Here is a 27,868-nt window from a genome sequence, read left to right as displayed (position 1 = left end):
CAGGCAGAACACCATGTGCTCTCCTGGAACTAAGAACATCTCCTCTGCCTGTCTGTCTGCCTGGCTATCTCTCAGGGAACTGAAACTATTGAAGACACGTGAAACTCAAAGAGAGAAAGATTTGCCACGTGAACAAAGTTTTATGAGGATTACTGGGCCCCAACGAAACGCAAGAATACAACTTCAATCAAGCACTACAGCGAGCGCAAGAAACAGTAACAAGATATTGCCTCAAACTGTTCTACTTATCTCTTCTACTCTTTGCTGTCCCTATCTTGCATGTTTATATTACGTGTGCATGCTAGCATGAGCGTGTCGTATATCCGCAGGCATGAACCGTATTAGAGTTAAGTTTAAGGTTTAATAAATTTCATCTTTCTGCTTTAAACAAAGAAAGCCCGTTTGTGCTCAGTTATTTGCCTGATGACTGGAAGCTGTGAACAAGGGTTCACAAAAAGGGGAGCTCAAAACACAGTGCGTTTACAACTAAACTCTGTTACAATAAGATCAGGTAAAGACAGCAAGAGGCCCCCTTGTTCACTTGGTCGTAACACACGTTTGAGGTTCTTGCAACCTGTATGGACGAAAGCTGGGACTGCAAAGTGGATTACCAAACCAAGTTGAGAAATTTAGTCCAAAACCCAGAACTCGCACCATGTTTTATTTACTTAATAGTCCTCACACCTTGGTTTAAAAAGAACATAATTGAAAAAAGATGTGGATTTATATAGCGCCTTTCACGACCACTGGTCGTCTCAAAGCGCTTTATGGCCAATGTAGTACTTTTTGAAGTGTACTCACTGTTGTAATGTAGGAAACGCAGCAGCCAATTTGCACACAGCAAACCCTCATAAACAGCAATATGATAATGACCAGATAATCTGTTTTTGTGATGCTGATTGAGGGATACATAGGATAAAACCCCTGTTCTTCTCTGAAACAGTACCATAGGATTTTCTACATCCACCCGAACAAGCAGATGGGGCCTTGGTTTAATGTCTCATCTGAAAGATGGCACCTCAAACAGTACACAGCACTTCCTCAGTACTTCGCTGGAGTGTCAGCTTTGATTGTTGTGCTCAAGCGCTGGAGTGGGACTTGAATGCAGAACCTTGTAACTCAGAGATGAGAGTGCTACCAACTGAGCCATAGCTGACATTAAATTTTCAAGAAATTTATTTTTATCCTGAGTAAATAATGGCAATGTTACAGAGGTCTAGGTATAAATCACATCAAATGATAATAACACGGAAACTGTCGTATTAAATATTTCAAATCCCAGTGATTTCATGGATTGATTTTCAACCCGAGGTTGGGAACCTGACACCCCAGATAATTTCCAGGCCCTACCCCGTGCCTCATCTGCATCGCTCAAGCAAGGCAATCTTCAAATGTAAATGGCCTAATTGGGCCGGTGGCGTGCCCGGTGCTCAATTAGTGGCCTCGCATTCTGCCAGGGGGCAGGAGCTGCCTGCTGAGCAAGATTGTCATAGGCAGATGAGGCATAGAGTACAAGGACGTTATGTTGAACTTGTGTCAGACAATAGTTCGGCCTCAGTTGGAGTATTGCGTCCAGTTCTGGACGCCCCATTTTAGGAAAGATGTGAAAACATTGGAGAGAGTGCAGAAAAAATTCACAAGAATGGTTCCAAGGATGGGGAACTTCAGTTATGAAGATAGATAGGAGAAGATGGGACTGTTTTCCTTAGAGAAGGCTGAGAGATGACTTGATAAAGGTATTCAAAATCATGAGGGGTCTGGACAGAGTAGGTAAGGAAAAACTGTTCCCACTTGTGAAAGGATCCAGAACAGGAGGGCACAGATTTAAAGTAATTGGCAAAAGAAGCAAAAGTGACATGAGAAAAAACATTTTCACGCAGCGAGTGGTTAAGGTCTGGAATGCACAGCCTTAGGGTGTGGTGGAGGCAGGTTCAATCATGGCATTCAAAAGGGAATTGGATAGTTATCTGAAAAGGAAGAATGTGCAAAGTTACGGGGAGAAGGCAGGGGAATGGCACTAGATGAATTACTCATTCGGAGAGCTGGTGCAGACACGATGGGCCGAATGGCCTCCTTCTGTGCTGTAACAATTCTGTGATTAGCTGAAGCTCATTCCGGCTGCTCTGTCCAATGTCAGAGCAGCCTGTTCACATCTCAACTCCCTTGACCGGGATTTTTGCACTCGCCAAGCCTTCCCCTGCCAACCTCAGCTGTCCAGGTGAAACCAGTGGCCTCACACTCCTCTCCAGATTCCTATCACTCACCACACTAAAATGCAAGTCCTTCAGCTGCAGTGATGGCTAGTCTGTGCAGTTAAGCTTTATTCTGCACTTCTAAATTATGTTCAACAGCTCTTCCAATAGCCCTCATGGCTCCCACAGTGTTCATGACAGCTGCACCCTGCCATGTCCCAGAGATTGCATTTTCCCTGTGCCCTCCTACAGAAAATCACAAACTGCTCTGACAAGCCTTTTAATGAGCACCTCAAGGAGGCGTGCAGGTTTCACATTCCTCCCCCCATGCCGGGGTTCCTTTCAAAATCACTTAGTGTTCCAGAGGCGTCAGAATCCTGAGATGCCTTCCGGGAATGCAATATTCAATCCGCGCCCGCACTCGCCACCACATTGCTTCAAAAGTCCAGCCCCACATCTCGGTGGAAGTAGAGTTCTTGTTGTCCCAGCTGTTGGTAAATTTAGGACAAACAAGTGAAAGGCCAATCGCTGCTGCTGCTGAGCCATTACTGCCGTAATCAATGAGAATTGAGCTGGATGTCCAATCGTAAGCTCAGCCTGTTCTGAATCAGCAGCAGAGCAACTTGTTTGTGGCTTTCAGAAGGGAATTGGATAATTACCTGAAGAGAAAAAATTTGCAGGGCTATGGCGAAAAGGCGAAGACGTGCGACCAGTTGAGTTGCTCTTGCAGAGAACCATTAATGACACAGTGGGCTGAATAGCCTCCTTCTATGCTTTAATCATTCAATGATCATATGTATGGAATCCGGCTTATTACCGATGAACGACCTCAGATCGCTGGTTTGGGACACGCAACTCACTGGCTGCATGTGAATGAGAGATGGTTTGCAAAGTGGCTTGAACCCCATGTTGGTTATAATGTTTGGCTGAAGTCCCCAGCATCCCCCATCCACCCCCTCCTGCCCATTGTGCACCTTAAAATGGACTCCCACAAGTTTAGAATCAGTGCAAAGCTGAAACTGTTGTGCTCCAATTTTAAACCTGTAGAATAAATACATCACAAGACGCGGCTGCAGATCGACACATGACCTGTGTGCCAGAACTGTAGAAACAGATGCACAGCTCACTCCAGCAATAGAAATATATTTTTTACGAACAATTCACAGGTTTCCTTGGCTTATAATTTTTGCATTCTTAGACTGTGCAAAACACTGAATAATTAGTTAGGGGTTTGAGATGTGTAATTTTCAGTTCTGATAACATTTTCCTCCTCTAAAACTGATTCTTTTTGATCATAAACAATATTGGAGTCCATCTTCTTGCATTCTTCTTATTAACAAAACCCATCAACAGACTGTACTGTGAAAAACAGAATGCTCAGTGTGTGTTCGAGAAAGTAATACCATTTGTGAATTTTGACCCGGTTGAAGCTCCTGAAGTAAAGTTCTTGTGGTATGTTAAAAAAAAAACAGAAAATGCTGGAAATACTCAGCAGATCTGGCAGCATCTGCAGAGATGCTCCACAGTTGCTGCCAGACCTGCTGAGTATTTCTGGCGCTTTCTGTTGTTATTTCAGATTTCCAGCATCCGCAGTATTTTGCTTTTATTCCCGTGGTATGTACATTGGTCTTTACCTCTGAGGGTGTGTTCCTAGTTTAACCAAAGTTTGGAGTCCCCCAAGGATCTATCTTTGGCCCGCTCCTATTTCTCATCTGCATGCTGACCCTCAGCGACATCATCTAAAAACACAGCATCAGGTTCTACACGCATACTGATGGAACACAGGTCTACCTTATCACCAACTCCCTCAACTGTCCACTCCAATGTCTCTAAATTGTCAGGCTGCTTGTCCGACATCCAGTCCTGGATGAGCAGAAATTTCATCCAACTAAATATTGGGAAGGATGAAGCAATTGTTTTAGGACCCCACCACTAACTCTGTTTTCTAGCCACCGATTCCATCCCTCTCCCTGGCCAATGTCTGAGGCTGAACTAGACTGTAAGCAATCTTGCCTTCCTACTTGACCCTGAGATGAGCTTCCAACCACATTTACACTCCATATCAAGAACTAACTATTTCTACTGTTACGAGTGCTTCCATTTTTTTATTACATTTTGAAGATTTGTGGTTTAAAACTGAAAAGGGGTCTATGGATTGTTTTTTTAAACAAGGGTCACTGAGAGAACTGGACTGTAATGAGTTACTGGAAGGCAACTATCTTCAAATAGTTACGCAGCAGGGGATATTTTTGACTTGGGGAAAGATGTTTGCAGAGAAGTGGCAGGTGAACATTTATAGGAGTCAGGAGGCTTGACTCCTGACATTGTTTATGGTTTCGCTTTGGACAGTGAGTTGGGATATGGACAATGGTTTGAAAAGACAGCTGGAGACAGTCTGTTCCAGCTCTTTGAAAAAGCCTGTCCGTTTTCCATCTCTTGAGAAGCTGAGAAGCAAGTGTAAGAAACTGCCTGAGACCCATGTTACTGCATTTTCCCTGAAAAGCCTGCCCAAACTGATCTTCAACATCACCTGCCAAGAACTGTTCTGTGAAGATCCCACTGACAGCCGTCTATACATATTTGGGATGCCAAACCAAAAAGGACTTCTGACATCTTTTCATATCTTTTTTTTCTTCAAGAATTAGCAAGTATTTTGGCCAACATGTTCTTTTTTTGTTCTTTTTTGTACTAGAATCTCTTTATTTTTTTTCCGTTAACCAGTGTATGTGTGTGAGTTTGTGAGTGAGCGGCCAAGGTAAAAAGGGAACTTTTATATTTCAATCTGTGTGTTTATGCTTTGCTTCATTACTGGTTAAGATTTGTTTTATAATAAACTAATAATTGTGTTGTTTATTAAAGAAACCTGGTTGGTGTGAAATTCTGGGATAAAAATAAAGTCTATTATTGACCATATTGGTAAGTGGGAAAAAAATTAAATATATGTTATGACCTGTGGAGAAGTGGAACTAGAATAGTGGAGCTACCACTTCTGCCTCAGTCGTAACACTACTTCCATAACATCACCTGACTCCATCCCTGCCTCAGTTTATCTGCTGTTGAAACCCTCATGCATGCCTCCAGACTTGAATATTCTAATGCTCTTCTGGCTGCTCTCCCATAGAATCATACAAAGTTTAAGGCACAGAAAGCGGCCACTTGGCCCATCGTGTCTGTGTCGGCCGAAAAGCCATCCACCTATTCGAATCCAACCTTCCAGCAATTGGTCCGTAGCCCTGCAGATTATGGCACTTGAGGTGCATATCCAGACTCCTTTTGAATGAGTTGAGGGTCTCTGCCTCAACTACTCTTTCAGGCCATGAGTTCCAGACCTCCACCACCCTCTGGGTGAAAAGGTTTTTCCTCATCTCCCCTCTAATCTTTCTTACTAATCACTTTAAATCTATGTCCCCTCGTCACTGACCTCTCTGCGAAGGTGAATAGACCTTTCACCTCCACTCTCTCCGGGCCCCTCAAAATCTTGTACATTACAATCAGATCTCCCCTCAGCCTTCTCTGTTCCAAGGAGAACAACCCCAGCCTTTTTTTTTTAGAATTAGAACATTACAGCGCAGTACAGGCCCTTCGGCCCTCGATGTTGCGCCGACCTGTGAAACCATCTGACTTACACTATTCCATTTTCATCCATATGTCTATCCAATGACCACTTAAATGCCCTTAAAGTTGGCGAGTCTACTACTGCTGCAGGCAGGGCGTTCCACGCCCCTACTACTCTCTGAGTAAAGAAACTATCTCTGACATCTGTCCTATATCTATCACCCCTCAACTTAAAGCTATGTCCCCTCGTGTTTGCCATCACCATCCGAGGAAAAAGACTCTCACTATCCACCCTATCTAACTCTCTGATTATCTTATATGTCTCTATTAAGTCACCTCTCCTCCTCCTTCTCTCCAACGAAAACAACCTCAAGTCCCTCAGCCTTTCCTCATAAGACCTTCCCTCCATACCAGGCAACACCCTAGTAAGTCTCCTCTGCACCCTTTCCATAGCTTCCACATCCTTCCTATAATGCGGTGACCAGAACTGCACGCAATACTCCAGGTGCGGTCTCACCAGAGTTTTGTACAGCTGCAGCATGACCTCGTGGCTCCGAAACTCGATCCCCCTACTAATAAAAGCTAACACACCATATGCCTTCTTAACAGCCCTATTAACCTGGGTAGCAACCTTCAGGGATTTATGCACCTGGACACCAAGATCTCTCTGTTCATCTACACTACCAAGAATCTTCCCATTAGCCCAGTACTCTGCATTCCTGTTACTCCTTCCAAAGTGAATCACCTCGCACTTTTCCGCATTAAACTCCATTTGCCATCTCTCAGCCCAGCTCTGCAGCCTATCTATGTCCCTCTGTACCCTACAACATCCTTCGGCACTATCCACAACTCCACCGACCTTCGTGTCATCCGCAAATTTACTAACCCACCCTTCTACACCCTCTTCCAGGTCGTTTATAAAAATGACAAACAGCAGTGGCCCCAAAACAGATCCTTGCGGTACACCACTAGTAACTAAACTCCAGGATGAACAATTGCCATCAACCACCACCCTCTGTCTTCTTTCAGCTAGCCAATTTCTGATCCAAAGCTCTAAATCACCTTTAACCCCATACTTCCGTATTTTCTGCAATAGCCTACCGTGGGGAACCTTATCAAATGACTTACTGAAATCCATATACACCACATCCACTGCTTTACCCTCATCCACCTGGTTGGTCACCTTCTCGAAAAACTCAATAAGGTTTGTGAGGCACGACCTACCCGTCACAAAACCCTGCTGACTATCGCTAATGAACTTATTCTTTTCAAGATGATTATAAATCCTGTCTCTTATAACCTTTTCCAACATTTTACCCACAACCGAAGTGAGGCTCACAGGTCTATAATTACCAGGGCTGTCTCTACTCCCCTTCTTGAACAAGGGGACAACATTTGCTATCCTCCAGTCTTCCGGCACTATTCCTGTCGACAATGACGACATAAAGATCAAGGACAAAGGCTCTGCAATCTCCTCCCTAGCTTCCCAGAGAATCCTAGGATAAATCCCATCTGGCCCAGGGGACTTATCTATTTTCACACTTTCCAAAATTGATAACACCTCCTCCTTGTGAACCTCAATCCCATCTAGCCTAGTAGCCTGAATCTCAGTATTCTCCTCGACAACATTTTCTTTCTCTACTGTAAATACTGACGCAAAATATTCATTTAACACTTCCCCTATCTCCTCTGATTCCACACACAACTTCCCACTACTATCCTTGATTGGCCCTAATCTAACTCTAGTCATTCTTTTATTCCTGATATACCTATAGAAAGTCTTAGGGTTTTCCCTGATCCTATCCGCCAATGACTTCTCGTGTCCTCTCTTGCTCTTCTTAGCTCTCCCTTTAGATCCTTCCTGGCTAGCTTGTAACTCTCAAGCGCCCTAACTGAGCCTTCACATAACATAAGCCTTCTTCTTCCTCTTGACAAGCGCTTCAACTTCTTTAGTAAACCACGGCTCCCTCGCTCGACAACTTCCTCCTAGCCTCACAGGTACATACTTATCAAGGACACGCAGTAGCTGCTCCTTGAATAAGCTCCACATTTCGATTGTTCCCATCCCCTGCAGTTTCCTTCCCCATCCTACGCATCCTAAATCTTGCCTAATCGCATCATAATTTCCTTTCCCCCAGCTATAATTTTTGCCCTGCGGTATATACCTGTCCCTGCCCATCGCTAAGGTAAACCTAACCGAATTGTGATCACTATCACCAAAGTGCTCACCTACATCTAAATCTAACACCTGGCCGGGTTCATTACCCAGTACCAAATCCAATGTGGCATCGCCCCTGGTTGGCCTGTCTACATACTGTGTCAGAAAACCCTCCTGCACACACTGGACAAAAACTGACCCATCTAAAGTACTCGAACTATAGTATTTCCAGTCGATATTTGGAAAGTTAAAGTCCCCCATAACAACTACCCTGTTACTCTCGCCCCTGTCGAGAATCATCTTCGCTATCCTTTCCTCTACATCTCTGGAACTATTTGGAGGTCTATAAAAGACTCCCAACAGGGTGACCTCACCTCTCCTGTTTCTAACCTCGGCCCATACTACCTCAGTAGACGAGTCCTCAAACGTCCTTTCTGTCGCTGTAATACTCTCCTTGATTAACAATGCCACACACCCCCCCTCTTTTACCATCTTCTCTGTTCTTACTGAAACATCTAAATCCCGGAACCTGCAACATCCATTCCTGCCCCTGCTCTACCCATGTCTCCGAAATGGCCACTCCATCGAGATCCCAGGTACCAACCCATGCTGCAAGCTCACCCACCTTATTCCGGATGCTCCTGGCGTTGAAGTAGACACACTTTAAACCAGGTTCGTGCTTGCCAGTGCCCTCTTGCGTCCTTGTAACCTTATCCCTGACCTCACTACTCTCAACATCCTGTACACTGGCACTACAATTTAGGTTCCCATTCCCCTGCTGAATTAGTTTAAACCCCCCGGAAGAGCACTAGCAAATCTACCCCCCAGGATATTGGTACCCCTCTGGTTCAGGTGAAGACCATCCTGTTTGTAGAGGTCCCACCTATCCCAGAAAGAGCCCCAATTATCCAGGAAACCAAAACCCTCCCTCCTGCACCATCCCTGCAGCCACGTGTTCAACTCCTCTCTCTCCCTATTCCTCGCTTCGCTATCACGTGGCACGGGCAACAACCCAGAGATAACAACTCTGTTTGTTCTCGCTCTAAGCTTCCACCCTAGCTCCCTGAATTTCTGCCTTAAATCCCCATCTCTCTTCCTACCTATGTCGTTGGTGCCTATGTGGACCACGACTTGGGGCTGCTCCCCCTCCCCCTTAAGGATCCCAAAAACACGATCCGAGACATCACGAACCCTGGCACCTGGGAGGCAACATACCAACCGTGAGTCTCTCTCGTTCCCACCGAACCTCCTATCTGTTCCCCTAACTATGGAGTCCCCAATGACTAATGCTCTGCTCCTCTTCCCCCTTCCCTTCTGAGCATCAGGGACAGACTCTGTGCCAGAGACCTGTACCCCATTGCTTACCCCTGGTAAGTCGTCCCCCGCAACAGTATCCAAAACGGTATACCTGTTGTTGAGGGAAACGGCCACAGGGGATCCATGCACTGCCTGCTGGTTCCCTCTCCTTCCCCTGACGGTAACCCATCTACCTACTTCTTTTACCTGAGGTGTGACTACCTCCCCATAACTCCTCTCAATAACCCCCTCCGCCTCCCAAATGATCCGAAGTTCATCCAGCTCCAGCTCCAGTTCCCTAACGCGGTTCTCGAGGAGCTGGAGTTGGGTGCACTTCCCACAGATGCAGTCAGCAGGGACACTCTTGGCGACCCTTACCTCCCACATTCTGCAGGAGGAGCATACAACTGCCTTAACTTCCATTCCCTCTATTCTAAATTCCCAACAAATCTACTGAAAAACCAAAAAAAAAAGTCAAAACTTGTTAGGTTAGCAATCCAACGGACAGAACTTCTTAAATAAAAAGCTTACCTTATCAACACAACAGAGTCCTTTTTTTGGTTAGAGGAGGAGGGTGGGTGGGAGACACTACACGTGTAGTGTCTCGGGTACAGCCACCACCCAAATATATAGTTTTTACTTACCCAGCAGTCCCCCTGGTCCTCCGAAAACAAAAGGGAATTAACTTTTAAACTTACACTGAAATTGACTTCCCAGCTGTAAGTTCGCTCCCGCACCTCCGCTACTGTCAAAGCTGCAGTCACCAAAACTAAAAGAAAGAGATTTTAAACCACCCAAATATATAGTTTTTACTTACCCAGCAGTCCCCTGGTCCTCCGAAAACAAAAGGGAATTAACTTTTAAACTTACACTGAAATTGACTTCCCAGCTGTAAGTTCGCTCCCGCACCTCCGCTACTGTCAAAGCTGCAGTCACCAAAACCTATCCAATCTTTACTCATTACTGCATTTTTCCAGTCCTGGCAACATCCTTGTAAATCTCATCTGTACCCTCTCTAGTGCAATTACATCCATTCTGTAATGAGGTGACCAGAACTGCACACATTACTCAAGTTGTGGCCTAACCAATGAGTTATACTGTTCCAGCACAACCTCTCTGCTCTTATATTCTATACCTCGGCTAATAAAGGAAAGAATTCCATATGCCTTCTTAATCACCTTATCGACCTGTCCTGCTATTGACCTCCCCAAATGCATCACCTCACACTTCTCCAGATTGAATTCCGTTTGGGACTTTTCTGCCTATCTGACCAGACCATCAAATCTTCCTGCAGCCTACAGCATCCTCGCTATCTCCCACACAGCCAATCTTTGTGTCGTCTGCAAATTTCTTGATCATGCCCCTACATTTACGTCCAAATCTTTAATATATACCACAAAAATCAGGGGACCCAGTACTGAGCCCTGTGGAACACCACTGGAAACTGCCCTCCAGTCGCTGCAACACCCGTCAACAATTACCCTTTGTTTCCTGTCACTGAGACAATTTTGTATCCACCTTGCTGCATTTCCCTGGATCCCATGGGATTTTATTTTTTTAACCAGTCTGCCATGTGGGTCCTTGTCAAAAGCCTTGCTAAAATCCATGTAGATCACATCAACTGCACTACCCTCATCTATCGTCCTTGTTACTTCTTCAAAAAATTCAATCTAGTTGGTCAAACAAGATCTTCCCTTAACAAATCCATGCTGACTATCCTTGATTAATCTGTGTCTTTCTAAGTGACAGTTTATACTGTCTCTCAGAATAGATTCCAATAATTTGCCCACTACTGAGGTTAGACTGACTGGCCTGTAATTATTTGGTCTATCTCTCGCTCCCTTTTTAAACAGAGGTACAACGTTAGCAGTTCTCCAATCCTCTGGCACCACATCTGTATCCAGTGAGGACTGGAAAATGATGCTCAGACCTGCCATTTCCTCTCTTGCTTCTTTTAACAGCCTAGGATACATTTCATCTATCCCTGGTGACTTATAAACTTTCAAGGATGCTAATCCCATTAATACTTCCTCTCTCTCTATGTTTATCACATCCAATACTTCACACTCTTCCTTCTTACCTATAATATCTGCATAATCCCCCTCTTTTGTGAAGACAGATGCAAAGTATTCATTAAGAACCATAGTAACATCTTCCACTCTACACATAGGTTACCTTTTTGGTCTTTTCTGGGCCTTACTCTCTTCTTAGTTATCCTCTTACTCTTAATGTATTGATAAAACATCTTTGGGTTCACCTTAATTTTGCTTGTCAATATTTTTTCATGCCCTCTCTTTGCTTTCCTAATTTCCTTTATAATTTCACCCCTCCACTTCCTGCACTCCTCTCAGCTTTCTGTAGTATTGAGTTCTCGGTGTCGGACCAAAGCTTTCCTTTTACGCCTTATCTTACCCTGTAGGCTCCTTGACATTCATGGGGCTCTAGATTTGGCTATCTTACCTTTTTTCTCTTTGGGAACATGTTTACTCTGAACCCGTTGAATCTCCCCTTTGAATGTCTCCCACTGCTCTGACACTGATTTACCTTCAAGTAACTGTTTCCAGTCCACTTTCGCTAAATCACTCCGCAGTTTAGTAAAATTGGCCTTGCCCCAATTGAGAACTCTAACTCCTGTTCTATCTCTGTCCTTTTCTATAATTATGTTAAAACTGACTGAATTATGATCATTACCATCAAAATGCTCTCCCACTGCCACTCTTTCCACCTGCCCATCTTCATTTCCTAAAATGAAGTCTAAAACTGTACCCTCTCTTGTTCGACTTGCTACATACTGGGCATAAAAGTTCTCCCGAATGCACCTCAAGAATTCTGCTCCCTCAATTCCTTTCACACGAAAACTATCCCAGTTATTACTGGGGTAGTTAAATTCCCCTACTATTACTGCCCTATTGTTCTTGCACTTCTCAGAGATTTGCCTACATATCTGCTCTTCTATCTCCCTCTGACTGGTTGGGGGTCTATAGTACACTCCCAGCAGTGTGATTGCCCCTTTTTTGTTCTTTAACTCAATCTATATGGCCTCATTTGATGAACCTTCTTAAAATCAGAGCCAGACCAGGACTGAAGTTAGAAAACACTTCTTCAAAAAAGAGGTAGTAGAAATGTGGACCTCTCTCCAACAAAGAATGGTAGATGCTAGCTCAATTAATAATTTTAAACCTGAGATCAATAGATATTTGCTGGACAAGAGCATTAAGAGTGGAGCCAAGGAGGATAAATGAAGTTAGGATGAAGATCAGCCATGATCTCATTGAATGGTGCATCAGGCTTGAGGGGCTGCATGTCCTACTCCGATTTCTATGTTCCTATCGCCTGTTGGTTGCCGTTTCCCTCTCTGCATCATTATTAGCTCACACTTCCAGTAACTTAGTGGGCAACCATGTTTGGAGCTGAAGGATGCAGATGCCATTAGATGCCATGCTGGAGCAAAATCTGGCCCAATGTTTATAATATAAAGCAGGTGCAGTGAGATACCTGGTTGTGGCCACCTTATTAGATATGGAGAAAACTGTTGACTGACAAGAAAGTAGGGCCTATTCTTGGAACTGGCCATGTGGCCTGCAGTGGGCTCTTATGATCCTGTGCAGTCCTATTTTCCGACTTCATACAATTGAGGAATTTGGCCATGGGTCCAACTTTACTGAATCAGCAAAACTATAGCCTGAAAATTATCACTTGCATTATTAACAATGAAATATGTAAAAGATTGATCTCACATTCCAATAGCCATTTCTGTACAGATATTAAGTCAGATTGTTGCATGCACTTAGTGGTTGGCTGTCTCATTCCCAATATGGAATCGATGATGGAAACCAAATATTAGTGCTGTGAAGGGGTGCTACCGAGCCTGGTGTCCTAGCGTGGCAATTGGAAGCCTTGGGGGGAGGTCAGGGGGTAGGGGAGTTGAAGGGGCTTGGGGGGGGGCATTCGGTGGGGATCAGAGGCCTGGGGCTAGGGAGAAGATCAGAGACCTTGTAGGGAGCGGAGCAGTTGGTGGGGCTCGGAGGTCTGGGGCCTTAGGGGTGTGGTTGGATACCTGAGGTGGACGGTGGAGGCCTTGTGTGGAGGGTGGGGGGGAAGGAGGGAGAGTGAAGGCCCATGGAGGGGGACAGAATCAGAGGTCTGGGTGGGAAGTGGAATGGAGACCTGGGGGTGGATGGGATCGGGAGTCTGGTGCTGAGGTTGAGAGGCTTGGATGTGGCAGTAGGTCCTTGGGATGGATGATCGAAGGCTTCGTGGGGAAGGTCCTTGTGGAGCTGGGGGGGGGGGGGGGGGGTTATGTCAGATTGTGGGGATTCCAAAGGCAGGCATACTGGATCTAGGAGGTAGGCACTCACCTCCTATATCCCGCCCCAACCCCATTACCCCCCAACCCCGGCCCACCCCCCAAGTCCCCAAGTCCTCACCTGAATGTAACTGCCGGATTTCCCAAAGCTCAGAAACCCAGTCAACAACAATTAAAGTTGAAAAGCTGAATGACAATGCAGCCTCATTATCATATTAAAATGCCAACATGCCTCCTTGCAGCAGGCTACCTGTCCGCTTACCTTCCCGCCTCAGTTAAAGCCAGAAGTGGGCTGGGTTGGAGACAGTTTTGGGTCAGGAATCAGATTTTTAAGTCCTTAACCTGCTCATTCTGTTTTTCTTAAAATCCCCTCCATTATATCTGTTTCTTTCTCCACAGGTGCTGCTTGCCTTGCTGAGTATTTCCCAGCATTTTCTGTTTTTATTGCACTATATGTATTGCACAAGCCTCTTAAAAGAACCCACACACCAATTGTGCTTATTCCCCGGACAGTGAAATAAAGTGATTGGTTGTTTGAGTGTCCATTGGTGGAGTGGACAGGGTATGCAGTATCGGTACCATTTTCTTGTTAGCAGCTACATCTATGGTGAGCACATAGATTTGCCAAGGAACAACAGACATTCTGAGATGCCACGCAATAATGCACCTTACACTGTGATTTCTGATTTGCTGCTGAGACATTAGAAACAAATAAGTAAAAATGAACTTTTACTGGCTTGATGTTTATATAACCTGACAGGATGGAAAAAATGGATCTGCTCCAAGCTGCCAGCATTTGATAAATATGGTCATTAATCTAAGCAGAAAGACTCTGCAGTCACATCGGGTAGACAATTAAGCTATTCGTTGACGTCTGGTATCTAAACAGTTAAGAAAGATATATTGGTATAGCTGAGAGAAGGGGAATTGGAATGCAGAGAGAGGAGACAATTTGTAGGCAAGGCTTCCAGTTCATTATTTATTTAAAGGTAAAAACAAACTGGGCTGCTGTAAATTTGTCCTTCGTGACATGAACTGTGTGTTTGAATGTGGGCAGTATAAATTTAGGCAATGCAGTCACTGCTCAAGCAGAAATGCAATACGAACATTAATCTTGATTAAAGAGGAGAGAATAAAAAGGCACTGTTTGTAAATTGAAAACTAAATCTTTGGAATTTTAGACATTTCTGTTACTTCAATTATTGAAATTACACAAACAGTTCTTAATGTTCTAATATCTTTTCAAATAAAACCAATTATAATAGGGAAAAAAACCACACATAGTAGTTTCATATTTCCAATGGCTTTCAGTTTTCCATATGTCATTCATATTGAAATCATGTTCTCAAAGTATGGCAGAAATAATCCAACAACTCGCTATTTAAATAGTTCATAATGAAATGAAATTCCTTATTCCATTTAGTAGTCTAAAAGGTACAATCCAGACTATGACTGTGCCATAAGTGCAAAGTGGTTTCACTTCATTACCAATGTTTCAGTTACAAAGCAAATATGAGTCTGAATCGAGAGTCAGCACCTGACTTGATGCCGAAGTGTAGTGAACAAAGACTTCCTGGGGAAGGGAGCAGTACTCCACTTCTTTCTGGAGTAACTTTTAGCTTTGAAACTCAATTTATATTCCATAAAATGAGCATTGCTATGAAGCTAAAAGCACTTCACACAAATGCTAAACATGTAGTGTACAATCTCTCTCCACATCTGCTGTCTCTCAGTTCTATTCACTCCCTGCCTCTCTCTCAATTTTTCCACTTTTAGCTTGCCAAAATAAAATGAAAGCACAATTCTGTAACCATGAAGATGACAGAAAATCTGTCAAAATAAAACATAGGCAGAACCAATAAAATCACACAACCTGCTTTTACAAAATTCTTTAAAGTACTATCATCATTTCCTGCAAATTCAAATATCTAGGATGACATTAAAGTTTCTAATAAATGCATAAAATAAACAATAGTATGATTATTAATGATGGAAGCCAAGTATCAATGGTCTGGTAAAGGGTCTGTGAATCATGTCCACATGATAGGAGCCGACCAGACATTTTGGAAGACATGAAGCATAGGCACAACCACCACCCAAGACAGTCAGAGAACTCTCAACCAACATTTGGTACCAGAATTGGAAGCAGGAGAGGTGGCATGATAAACTTAGCTATAAAACTGCCTTTTGTATCTTTGAGTGCCCTAATTCACATGTTCTACAGAGGAATTTCTGAAATATGTTCAGGAAAACTTCCTTGATGTTCTCAGTCCGACTAGGAAGGAAGCTTTGCTGGATCTGGTGCAGGGGAATGAGGTGGGCCAAATGGACCAAGCGTCTGTGGGGAAACACGTGAGTAAGAGTGATCATTGTATCATAAGGTTTAGGTTAGTAATGGAGAACAGCAAGGAACAATCTAAAGTAAAACTTCTAAATTTCATTTAGAAAGTCAAAACGCAATCCATCAGAGTCAGCATGGTTTGATGAAGGGTAAATCACGTTTGACTAATTTGCTAGAGTTCTTCGAAGCTGTAACAAGTAAATTGGATAATGGGGATCCTGTAGATGTAGTATGTCTGGACTTCCAGAAGGCATTTGATAAGGTGCCGCACAAAAGGTTAATATACAAGGTCAGATCACAAGGGGTTAGGGACAATTTATTAGTTTGGATAATGGATTGGCTAACCAACAGAAAACAGAGAGTCGGGATAAATGGGTCCTTTTCTGGTTGGCAAGATGTAACTAGTGGGGTGCCACAGGGTTTGGTCCTTGGGCCCCAACTATTTACAATCTATATTAATGACTTGGATGCAGGGATAGAAGGTACTATAGCCAAATTTTCAGATGACACTAAAATAGGTGGGATAGTAAGCTGCAATAAAGAAATAATAAATTTACAAATGGATATGTATAAGTTAAGTGAATGGGCCAAAATTTGTCAGACGGAGTTTAACGTGGATAAGTGTGAGGTTATCCATTTTGGTCAGAAGAATAGAAAGGCAAATTATTATATAAATGGAGAGAAACTTCAGAGTGCTTCGGTGCAGAGGGATCTGGGTGTCCTGAATTGCATGAATTGCAGAAAACTAGTATGCAGGTGCAGCAGGTAATAAGGAAGGCAAATTGAATTTTGGCATTTATTGCTAAAGGAATAGAGTATAAAAGTAGGGAAGTGTTGCTGCAACTGTACAAGGTATTAGTGAGACCACAACTGGAGTATTGTGTGCAGTTTTGGTCCCCTTACTTGAGGAGGGATGTAGTTACATTGGAGGCAGTTCAGAAGAGGTTCACTAGATTGATTCCAGAGGAGGGGTTTGTCTAATGAAGAAAGATTGAGCAGTTTACTCTCTAGAGTTTAGAAGATTGAGAGATCTAACTGAGGTATATAAGATGATTAAGGGGATTGACAAAGTAGATGTAGAGAGAATGTTTCCTCTGGTGGGGCAATCTAGAATGAGCGGTCATAGTTTTAGGATAAGGGGTAGCAGATTTAAAACAGAGATGAGGAAAAATTGCTTCTCTCAAAGGGTCGTGAATCAGTGGAATTCACTACCCTAGAGTGAGGTGGATGCCAGGACATTGAGTAAATTTAAGGAGGAGATAGACAGATTTTTAATCAGAAATGGGTTGAAGGGTTATAGAGAATGGGGAGGAAAGTGGAGTTGAGGCAGAGATGAGATCAGCCATGATCGTATTGAATGGCGGAGCAGGCTCAAAGGGCTGAATTGCCTACTCCTGCTCCTAGTTCTTATGTTCTTATGTTAAATTGGAAGAGGGCTAACTTCAATGGGATGAAAGGGGATCTAGCCAGAGTAAAATGGAACCAAAGACTGACAGGAAAAATCTGTAATGGAACAATGGATAATCTTTAAGGAGGGATGTTTCAGGTGCAGGCTAGGTACATTCCAACAAGGATGAAAGGTAGGGGAACCAAAACCTTGGATGACAAAGGAGATAGAATATATAAAGAAACAAAAAAAGAGGGTGTATGATGCAGGTCAGGTGAATTCTCCAAGCGAGAACCAAACCAAGTGCAATAAGTTGAGAGGGGAACTGAAGAGGAAAATAAGATTGTCAAAGAAAGAATGAGAAGAGAATCGCAGCTAACATAAAAGGGAACCCAAAATTCTTCTACTGGCATGTAAATACTAAGTGGGTAGTAAGACGCGGGGTGGATCCTATTAGGGGCAAAGAGGGTGATATATGCTTAGAGGCACAGGGCAATGCTGGAATACTGAATGAGTACTTTTGCATCAGTATTTACTAAGGAAAAGGATGCTGATAAAATATCAGTAGAAGTGGAGATGGTGGAGGTAGTGGATGGGGTGAAAATTGATAGGCAAGATGTACTGGAAAGGCTGACTATGCTTAGAGCATATAATTTGCCTGGTTCAGATGGCATCCCAGGTTGCTAAAAGAAGTGGGGGTAGAGATAGCAGAAGGGCTTGCCATAATCTTCCCATCTTCCGTAGGTACGGGGAGGTGCTAGAGGATTGGAGAGTGGCAAATGTGACACCCATACTTAAGAAAGGATGTAAGGACATTGCTGGTAACTGCAGGCCAGTCAGTTTCAACAGGCACTTGGAGAGATCTGACTTAATTAAGGAGAGCCAGCACAGATTTGTAAAAGGCAGATCATGCTTGACTAATCTAACTGATTTTTTTTAATGAAGTAACAGAGAAGGTTGATGAAGGGAATGAAATAGATGTTATTTATACAGGTTTTAAGTAAGTGTTCACCACATAAAAAGATGGTTAACAAAATTGAGGCTCATGGAATAGGGGAGTCAGTGTCAGCCTGGATAAAAGAAAATTGACTTTAAAGGACAGAAGACAGCAAGTCAGGGGAAACGGGTGTTTTTCAGATTGGAGGATGGTAGACAGTGGTGTTGCCCAAGGTTCAGTGCTAGGACCACTGCTTTTTTGATCTATATAAATAACCTGAATATTGGAATAGAGAGTAAAATTTCATAATTTGCCTGTGCCAAATTTGGAGGTGTGGCAGAAAGGAAGGATGATACCAATCAGCTTCAACAGGACATAGATAGGCTTGTCGAATGGGCAGACAAGTGGCAGATGGAATTTAATACAGAGAAGTGTAAGATGATACATTTTGTTTGAAGGGATAGAGAGAGGCATATACTTAATGACATAGTTCTAAAGAGTTGCAGGGACAGAGGGACCTGGGGATTCATATGTGTAGATCTTTGAAGGTGGCAAGACATATTGAGAGTAATTTGCAAAGCATATGAGATCTTGGATTTCATTAATAGAGGCATTGAGCACAAAGCAGTGTGTGGTCGCAGCAGTGTGTACCATCTACAAGATGCACTGCAGCAATGCACCAAGACTCCTTCGACAGCACCTTCCAAACCCGCGACCTCTACCAACTGGAAGGACAAGGGCAGCAAATACATGGGAACACCACCACCTGCAAGTTCCCATCCAAGTCACACACCATCCTGACTTGGAACTATATCGCCGTTCCTTCACTGTCGCTGGGTCAAAATCCTGGAACTCCCTTCCTAACAGCACTGTGGGTGTACCTACCCCAAATGGACTGCAGCGGTTCAAGAAGGCAGCTCACCAACACCTTCTCAAGGGCAATTAGGGATGGGCAATAAATGCTGGCCTGTCCAGCGTCGCCCACATCCCATGAATGAATTTTTAAAAAGCATGAGAGTTATGCTGAACCTTTATAGAGCTCAGCTTTGGTCACAACTAAAGTATTGCGTCTAGCTCTGGTCACCATACTTTAGGAAGGATGTGAAGGTCCTTGAGAGGGTACAGAGGAGATTTAACAGAATGGTATCTTAATTACAAGGTTAGGTTAGAGAAGCTGAGATTGTTCTCCTTGAAGCAAAGGAGATTGAGGGGAGATTTAGTAGAGGTGTAAATGATTATGACAGGTTTAAATAAGGTAGACAAATAAAAGCTATTCCCATTAGTTGATGGTACAAGGACTAGGGGACAAAGAATTAAGGTTTTGCGCAAACAGATGCAGGGGGAATGTGAGGAAGAACTTTTTTATGCAGTGAGTGGTAATGACCTGGAATTCGCAGCTTACGAGGATGGTGGAAGCGGAGATGATCAATGACTTCAAAAGGAAACTGGATGGGAACTTGAGGGAAATAAACTTGCAGGGCTCCAGGGATAAAGAGGGGGAATGGGACTGACTGGATTGCTCTACAGTATGAACTCGATGGGCTGAATGACCTCCTTCTGTGCGATAACGATTGTACGACCTCCTCTCTGTCAAATGCCAGGGCTTGCTGATATTTTCCAATGACATTGCCATTCTGGGATGTTCCAGTCCAATCATGTGTAAAATTCTCAACATGCATCAGTATTATTTTGTTTTAACTGCATGTATCCCTTTCTCATTCTGTAATAGGATTTGAGTATCAACTCTACAGCCTGACGATCTTTTCCTTATCTGACATCTTTCCAGTGATAGTCACTGAATTGTGATTTGTAGCAGGAACACGTGTTGACATTAACCCAGGAGTACAAAGGCAAATTGTAGTGCCCACCATTTCCCTGGTTCAGATCAGCTAAGTCATTACAACCCAGAGTTTGAATCCTAGTTCATATAGCTCAGTAACACATTGGGTAGAGCATTTACCCACTGAGCGCCAGGGACATTTATAAGCCAAGTTTTAACAAATCTATTTTCTGCCATTTATATCGAGTGCTGTTCTGTTTTAATGCCAGTTTCTATATCAGGATAGAAAAAAGTTAAGATGTTGGTTAATATGCATTCGGCGTTCAAGTCAGATGTTTTATTGGACTGTAATACTCAGGCCCGGAATTGTGAATGCAGCGATAGTAAATTACACCAGTGATACCTTACTTACCTTCACCTTGACATCAAAGCCCTCGCGACTCTTATTCATATGGCTTCTGGTTCTCAGAGGGAAAAATTATTCACCTGTTTTGTGATTGACAGTAAGGCGTCACATGCACTATTGTCTTCAGTAATAATAATATCGGACTTTATGTCAGGACTTACTAGAAGCTATTCCCCTGAGGAATATGTTTGGTCAATTTTCAAAATTAAATTGTGGAGGAAAACAAACTCTTATAACTTCCTCTCTCAGCACCTTAAATAACTCATTAAGAGATTTTTTTTTAAGATTGTGCTTTTACCCCCCTCCCAACCCATTTCCCTTTCTCCTTTCTGCTCTTTCTTCTCTCTGTATCAACAGCCCTGAAAAGTGCTCTGAGATGTCTCTCTGTCCATAATGAGCACTACAGAAATGTACACTGCTGGTGTCTACACTAAAAAATTGTTGAGTTATGTCAAAAGATACATGTTAAAGGTACTCCGAGACAAGGTTTAGAAGCCATATCATGGATTTTTGAACATTTGCCACCTAAATAATCTATCAATGTTGCCTCACCAAATGTGTGCACACAGATTTCCCTGAGATGCAGTATACTTTTTTTTTGCAATGTGCAGAGATTGCTACTGAGTGATTGGTGAGTTTGTGTTTGAAGGTTAGAAGGAAACACAATATGATGGCAGTGAATGGGAGCTCGAAGATGTTGAGCTTTTAAGACACATCAGGAGAGCTTCAGATTCAACTTGGGGCTGCACCAACAGTCTGCAAGCGAAGCAGAAGCTGCCAACAGAGCTCTGAGAGGTGAAGCACTATCAGCAGGCAGCATTCCATTGGGAACAGTGAGTAATTGTACAAAGGGGCCACCAGGGCTGCGATTAGTCAATTTGGATTGGGCCAATTCAGGACAATCCAAAGGCAGGTTTAAAAAAGGCTCGAGAAAGCCATCGCAGCCATTACAGCTATTTGGGGCATTGTGGTGCCATTCGTGCCAAAATACCGCTTCTGTGTGGAGCCACAGACCTGCAGTGCCATACTGTTCAGAAACAGGGTGTTGGAAGCGAAAGTATTTCAGGAAGCCAGATCTGCAACACATTAAAACCTTCCTGTGGAAGAAAGCAGGAAAACTTCTTGCTACTTAGGAAATCACAGAAAATGCTGGGAACGTCAGCAAGACGTCAGCAAAATTCCCATGTATGAGTTGGAAAGCAACACATATTCTTTCTGAATACAAACCTTTCAAAGCAAGAGTGAGACTGTGGTTCCTTGATTTGCCTGTTTCAGAACCAGATAAAAAAGCAGTCAAAATTAAAACAGCTGTCAGAAACGAAGGGTTTCATGCTGAATGCCTCAGGCTTATTGGAAGACAATCAGAAAAACCCTAAGAAAATATGGACCACACTCAAAGACCAACCACGTGTGAAAGTCAATTTCAGGATATTTCAGTTGGAATTTATATCATACAGGCAGCAACCAAAAGAGTGAATCGACCAATTTGTCAGTCACTGCAGGGACAAAGACAGGGACTGCGACTTTTCAAAAGCTGAGTTATCCGAAAGAATTGCAGAGCTGGTAATAGCGTCGACACCCATTGAAGATTTTCAAAAGGACCTCCTAGAAAAGCCAAAAGGTCCCGACACTGAAGATTCAATAAAAGACAGGCGTAAACACGAAGCTATCCTTGCAGGCTAACAGAGTTTGTAAGCACTAGGTGTGGCTTTAACTACTGGCACTGTAGCCAAGATGGTGAAACCAAACAAGCCATATGGAAGATCTGGACTTCTGCATTCACCAAAAAGTTGTCCAGCCTATCAGGATCACTGTAAGGCATGTGGTATTAAAAGGCATTGGGCACACCAGAGAAACCCAGTTCAGAAGCTGTGACAAGAAGTCTACACAGACTGCAACCAAGTAGAAAACATATGCAACATACTAGCAGCAACACAGAGCATGCCAGGCATAGAGCTGAGTGCATATACGAAGCCGCCAACACAGCAAACAACATGGGAAATGATGATGGCCAAGTTCTTATTAAGGAGAGTGAGCAAGCGTTCCACATTGTCAACCTTCCATAGATGCAATCACACCACTGGAAGCATTTTCAACCACTAATATTGTGTGTCCCAGGAATATTGGAAAGCACATACTGAGGGCCAAAATTGACACCAGGGCGAGTGTCAATATCCTTCCTCCAAGGATACTGACGGATATGTACCTCCAACATTGGAAGGCAATGTTACAACCAACTACAGATAAACTAACTGCATATAATGGATCAGTGATTCATTGCATCAGTACAATAATACTGACGTGCAGCCACAATCAATCGGCATAGTCGTCACAGGTCTTTTATCTTGTTGATACAAGGTCCAGCTATAGCGGGCCTATCAGCATGCAGAAACCTTAAACCCAATACTATTCATGGATCAACAAGTTACAAGTGGGGTTGCCAGATATCAAGAACAACCCCACTGAGTCAGTCCTCAACTTGAAATCTAAATGCCCAGACCAGTTCGGTACAATCGGCAGTTTTAAAGGGGATGCAGTCTCACACCCACGAGAGAATGAGGTGAGAGTGACTGCCCTGAACATCAAGGCAGCATCAAGGAACCCGAGCAAAACTACAGTCAATGGGAATCAGGCGGAAAACTCTCTGCTGGTTGGAGTTATACCGAGCACTAAGCACTGGTCTATTGTATTCTCTATAACCTCACCACGCACAGCCCTTGCCATCAGGGGTGCAGTGAGCAGCTGAGAAGCAGGAAGAGGAGAAGAAAGGGAGGAGGCAACCAACATATCACCTTTCCGGCCAGCTGTCCATGATCACCTCATCTGACTACGGTTCCACTGAACACAACCCCACATCCCCATTCTACCAACACACCTTACCATCCCTCTGTTATTGAACATCAAAATTTCCTCTTGGCCACAATGCTGAAATAAAACCCACCACAGACCAACCATTTCAAACCAACTTTGTCATCCAATATTCCATTAAAAAATCAATTATCCTTGTGCATTCCCCTGGTGCCTGACCTAATGCTCCTCTGCCGTGCTACCCCAGTGGCTGCAGCATCGCTAGTGGAAGGCTGCTGACTTTCAAAGGGAGAAACTGCAGAAGGCCTTGCAGATGTCCTTGAGCAGTTCTGGCCCTAGAAGACCCCAGTTTCGGATTGCACCACTTCAGTATGGATGGCAATAGTTTGGGCTAGCTGGCTGTTAAGCAACAGTGGGGCACTGGCAGAGTGGCAGTACTGGATGCATAAATGCTGTCATCCTGAGAGAAGGCAGCAATATCAAGCTCCATGGAACCACTGCCACTCCGCTGGGACAACGCCTCAACAACCCTAGTAACCTGTTGGAGGACGGATTGCTGGACTGAGAGTCTGAAAGCCTCTTTGGGCACTGGTATCCACAGCCATGTTGGCAGCATTCCAGTCTGCTCCTGAATTGCACCAAGCTGAGATTGCACGTCAACAAGTTGAGATTTAATGACCTCAGTCTGAGATTCCCCTGCAGCACTCAGATATTGGATAGCTTATGCTGCAATGAAAGCTGAGAGATCAACCATTTGATGCTGCATCATGATTGGGTTTGCAAGTGTTCTCATGGAGTTGGCTACCTTGCCAAGCTCTGTGTCAAGTCCTGTGCCAAGGTGGATCTGCTCAAAAGCCCGCAAAAACTCTGTGGGCAGCTGTCAGCATCGTGAATAGTGGGCACTATTCCTTCACTGCTAACCGCAAAGTCTGGGCCAACATAAACAGTTTTATGTAAATCTGTCACACTGTTAATCAGACCCTCCTGTCAGTGGTGGTGTTGTAACACCTCTGTTTTGCATCTCCTCACTCCTCAGCAGAGCTCCTAAGCTCCAATCCACTCTGCTGCTCTTTTTTTTTAAAATTAATTCATGGCATCACTGGCAAGGCCAACATTTGTTGCCCATCCCTATTTGCCCTAGAGAAGGTGGTGATGAACTGCCTTTTTGAACCGCTGCAGTCTGGATGGTGTAGGTTCACTCACTGCTGTCAGGGAAGAAGTTCTAGGATCTTGATTCCACAGGTTCACAGCGATAATGAAGGAACAGCAACACATTTTCAAGTCAGGATGGTGTGTGACTTGGAGGGGAACTTGCAGGTGGCAGTGTCCCCATGTGCCCGCTTCCCTAGTTCTTCTGGGCAGTAAAGGTTATGGGTTTGGATCCCACATTGTCCTAGGTTTGGCTATGCAGCTATAAATTTGAGTTTATAAAGGTTTTTGTGTGGCCTGGTCCAGTTTTGCCTGCACTTTCACCCCTTTGACATGAAGACTGCACAATTCCTGCATGCAACATTACAGGAGATCAATAAATTTATCATTAAATCACAGAACTTATAGCAACTTGGCAGAGAAGTAGAGTTGATTGCAACATTAATATTTCTCTGCAGGACATGTTGAAGTATAAGGATCTGGAAAACTAGTGAGCTACAGTACCTCCATTGGTGGGATGATGTAATTACACTGAGATAACCCCTCAGTCATTAAACATAGAAACATAGAAAATGGGAGCAGAAGTAGGCAATTCGGCCGTTCGAGCCTGCTCCGCCATTCATTATGATCATGGCTGATCATCCAACTCAGTAACCTGTTCCTGCTTTCGCCCCATATCCTTTGATCCCTTTAAACCCAAGAACTATATCTAACTCCTTCTTGAAAACATACAATGTTTTGGCCTCAACTGCTTTCTGTTGTAGCGAATTCCACAGGTTCACCACCCTATGGGTGAAGAACATTCTCCTCATCTCAGTCCTCAATGGTTTACCCCGTATCCTTAGACTATGACCCCTGGTTCTGGACTCCCCCACCATCGGGAACATCCTTCCTGCATCTACCCTGTCAAGTCCTGTTAGAATTTTATAGGTTTCTATGAGATCCCCCCTCACTCTGAGCGAGATCGGTGGTGTTTAAAAAGTGCAGAGACAGTGGGAAAGAAGGAGACTGAGTGAGACCAGCGGGGAGACTGAGTGAGACCGGCAGTGTTTAAAAAGAGCAGAGACAGCGGGAAAGAAGGAGACTGAGCAAGACCGGCGGTGTTTAAAAAGAGCAGCGATAGCGGGAAAGAAGGAGACTGAGCGAGACCAGTGGTGTTTAAAAAGAGCAGTGACAGCGGGAAATAAGGAGACTGAGTGAGACCAGCGGTGTTTAAAAAGAGCAGCGACAGCGGGAAAGAAGGAGACTGAGTGAGACCGGCGGTGTTTAAAAAGTGCAGAGACAGTGGGAAAGAAGGAGACTGAGTGAGACCAGCGGGGAGACTGAATGAGGCCGGCGGTGTTTAAAAAGAGCAGAGACAGCGGGAAAGAAGGAGACTGAGTGAGACCAGCAGTGTTTAAAAAGAGCAGTGATAGCGGGAAAGAAGGAGACTGAGTGAGACCAGCAGTGTTTAAAAAGAGCAGTGTCAGCGGGAAAGAAGGAGACTGAGTGAGACCAGCAGTGTTTAAAAAGAGCAGAGACAGTGGGAACGAAGGAGACTGAGTGAGACCGGCGGTGTTTAAAAACTGCAGCGACAGTGCGCCTGAGTTTTGAAAAAAAAGTCAACAGTGACATCACAGGAGAGCTGCAAGGTGATTGGTTGGTGAATAGCAGCTGTTAGAATATCTTAAAAAAAACCTCTGGTGATAAGGTGAGGTGGTCATACCACAGGTAATGGCTGCAAAGGTAGAAAAGAGATGGGTGACCACCAGATGGAGTAGTAGGCGCAGGCAGGTAGTGCAGGAGTCCCCTGTGGCCATCCCCCTCACAAACAGATATACCGCGTTGGATACTGTTGCGGGGGGGGGACGTCCTCCCAGGGGAAAGCAGCAACAGCCAAGTTCGTGGCACCACGGAGGGCTCTGCTGCACAGCGGGGAAGGAAAAGGATTGGAAGAGCTATAGTGATAGGGGATTCTATTGTAAGGGGTGCAGATAGGCGTTTCTGTGGCCACTAACGAGACTCCAGGATGGTATGTTGCCTCACTGGTGCTAGGGCCAAGGATGTCTCGGAGCGGCTGCAGGACATTCTGAAAGGGGAGGGTGAGCAGCCAGAGGCCATGGTCCATATTGGTACTAACGACACAGACAGGAAAAGAGATGAGGTCTTGCAAAGTGAATATAGGAAGTTAGGCAGAAGGTTAAAAAGCAGGACCTCTAGGGTTGTAATCTCAGGATTACTCCCTGTGCCACATGCTGGTGAGGGTAGGAATAGGAGGATTAGGCAAATGAATGCGTGGCTGAAGAGCTGGTGTAGGCGGGAGGGCATCGGCTACTCGGATCATTGGGATCTCTTCTGGTGTAGAGGTGACCTGTACAAGAAGGACGGGTTGCATCTAAACTGGAAGGGGACCAATATCCTTGCGGGGAGGTTTGCTAGCACTACTCGGGAGGGTTTAAACTAGTCTTGCAGGGGGGTGGGACCCAAAGTAGTAGTCTCTCCGATGAGATAGTTGAGGCAAATGTAAAGGTTAAAGCAAGCAAGTCCAGTAGGCAGGCCGGGCAGGGTAATAGGAGGTGATTTTAACTTTCCTAATATTGACTGGGACTGCCTTAGTGCTAAGGGGTCAGATGGGGAAGAATTTAAGTGTGTCCAGGATAGTTTTCTGAAGCAGTATGTGGATGGCCCTACTACAGAAGGGGTGACATTCAACCTCCTCTTAGGAAATGAGGATGGGCAGGTGATTGATGTGTCAGTGGGGGAGCACTTTGGGATCAGTGACCATAACTCTATTAGCTTCAAGAGGACTGGTCCTCAGGTTGAAGTCCGAAATTGGGGAAAGGCTAATTTCAATGGCATCAGACAGGAACTCTCAAAAGTTGAATGGGAGAGGCTGCTTACAGGTAAAGGGACGTCTGGCAAGTGGGAGGCTTTTAAAAGTGAGATAGGAAGAGTTCAGGGCCGGCATGTTCCTGTTAGATGGAAGGGCAAGGCTGGCAAGTTTAGGGAAACTTGGTTGACGAGGGATATTGAGGGTCTAGTCAGGACAAAGAAGGAGGCATATGTCAGGTATAGGCAGCTGGGATTGAGCAAGTCCCTCGAGGAGAATAGGGTATGTAGGAGTACACTTAAGAAGGAAATTAGGAGGGCAAAAAGGGGCCATGAGATTTCCCTGGCAGATAAGTTAAAGGAGAATCCTAAAAGATTCTATAAGTATATTAAAAGTAAAAGGGTAGCTATGGGGAGAGTAGGTCCCCTTAAGGATCAGTGTGGCAATCTATGAGTGGAGCCACGGGAAATGGGCGAGGTCTGAAATAAATATTTCTCGTCCGCATTTACCGTGGAGAAGGTCATGGAAGCTAGTGAGTTCAAGGGAGGGAACGACGATATCCTGGAGCAGATCAACATTGCAAAGGAGGAGGTGTTGGCGGTTTTGAAGCGCATTAAGGTGGATAAGTCCCCAGGGCCTGACCAGGTGTATCCTAGGATGCTATGGGAAGCAAGGGAGAAGATTGCTGGGGCCCTGGCAGAGATCTTTGTATCATCGTTAGCCACGGGTGAGGTACCGGAAGAC

This window comes from Heterodontus francisci, chromosome 30 (genome assembly GCF_036365525.1).
Source record: "Heterodontus francisci isolate sHetFra1 chromosome 30, sHetFra1.hap1, whole genome shotgun sequence".
NCBI classification, from domain to species: Eukaryota; Metazoa; Chordata; class Chondrichthyes; order Heterodontiformes; family Heterodontidae; genus Heterodontus; species Heterodontus francisci.
Note: the sequence above shows the minus strand (reverse complement) of the source record.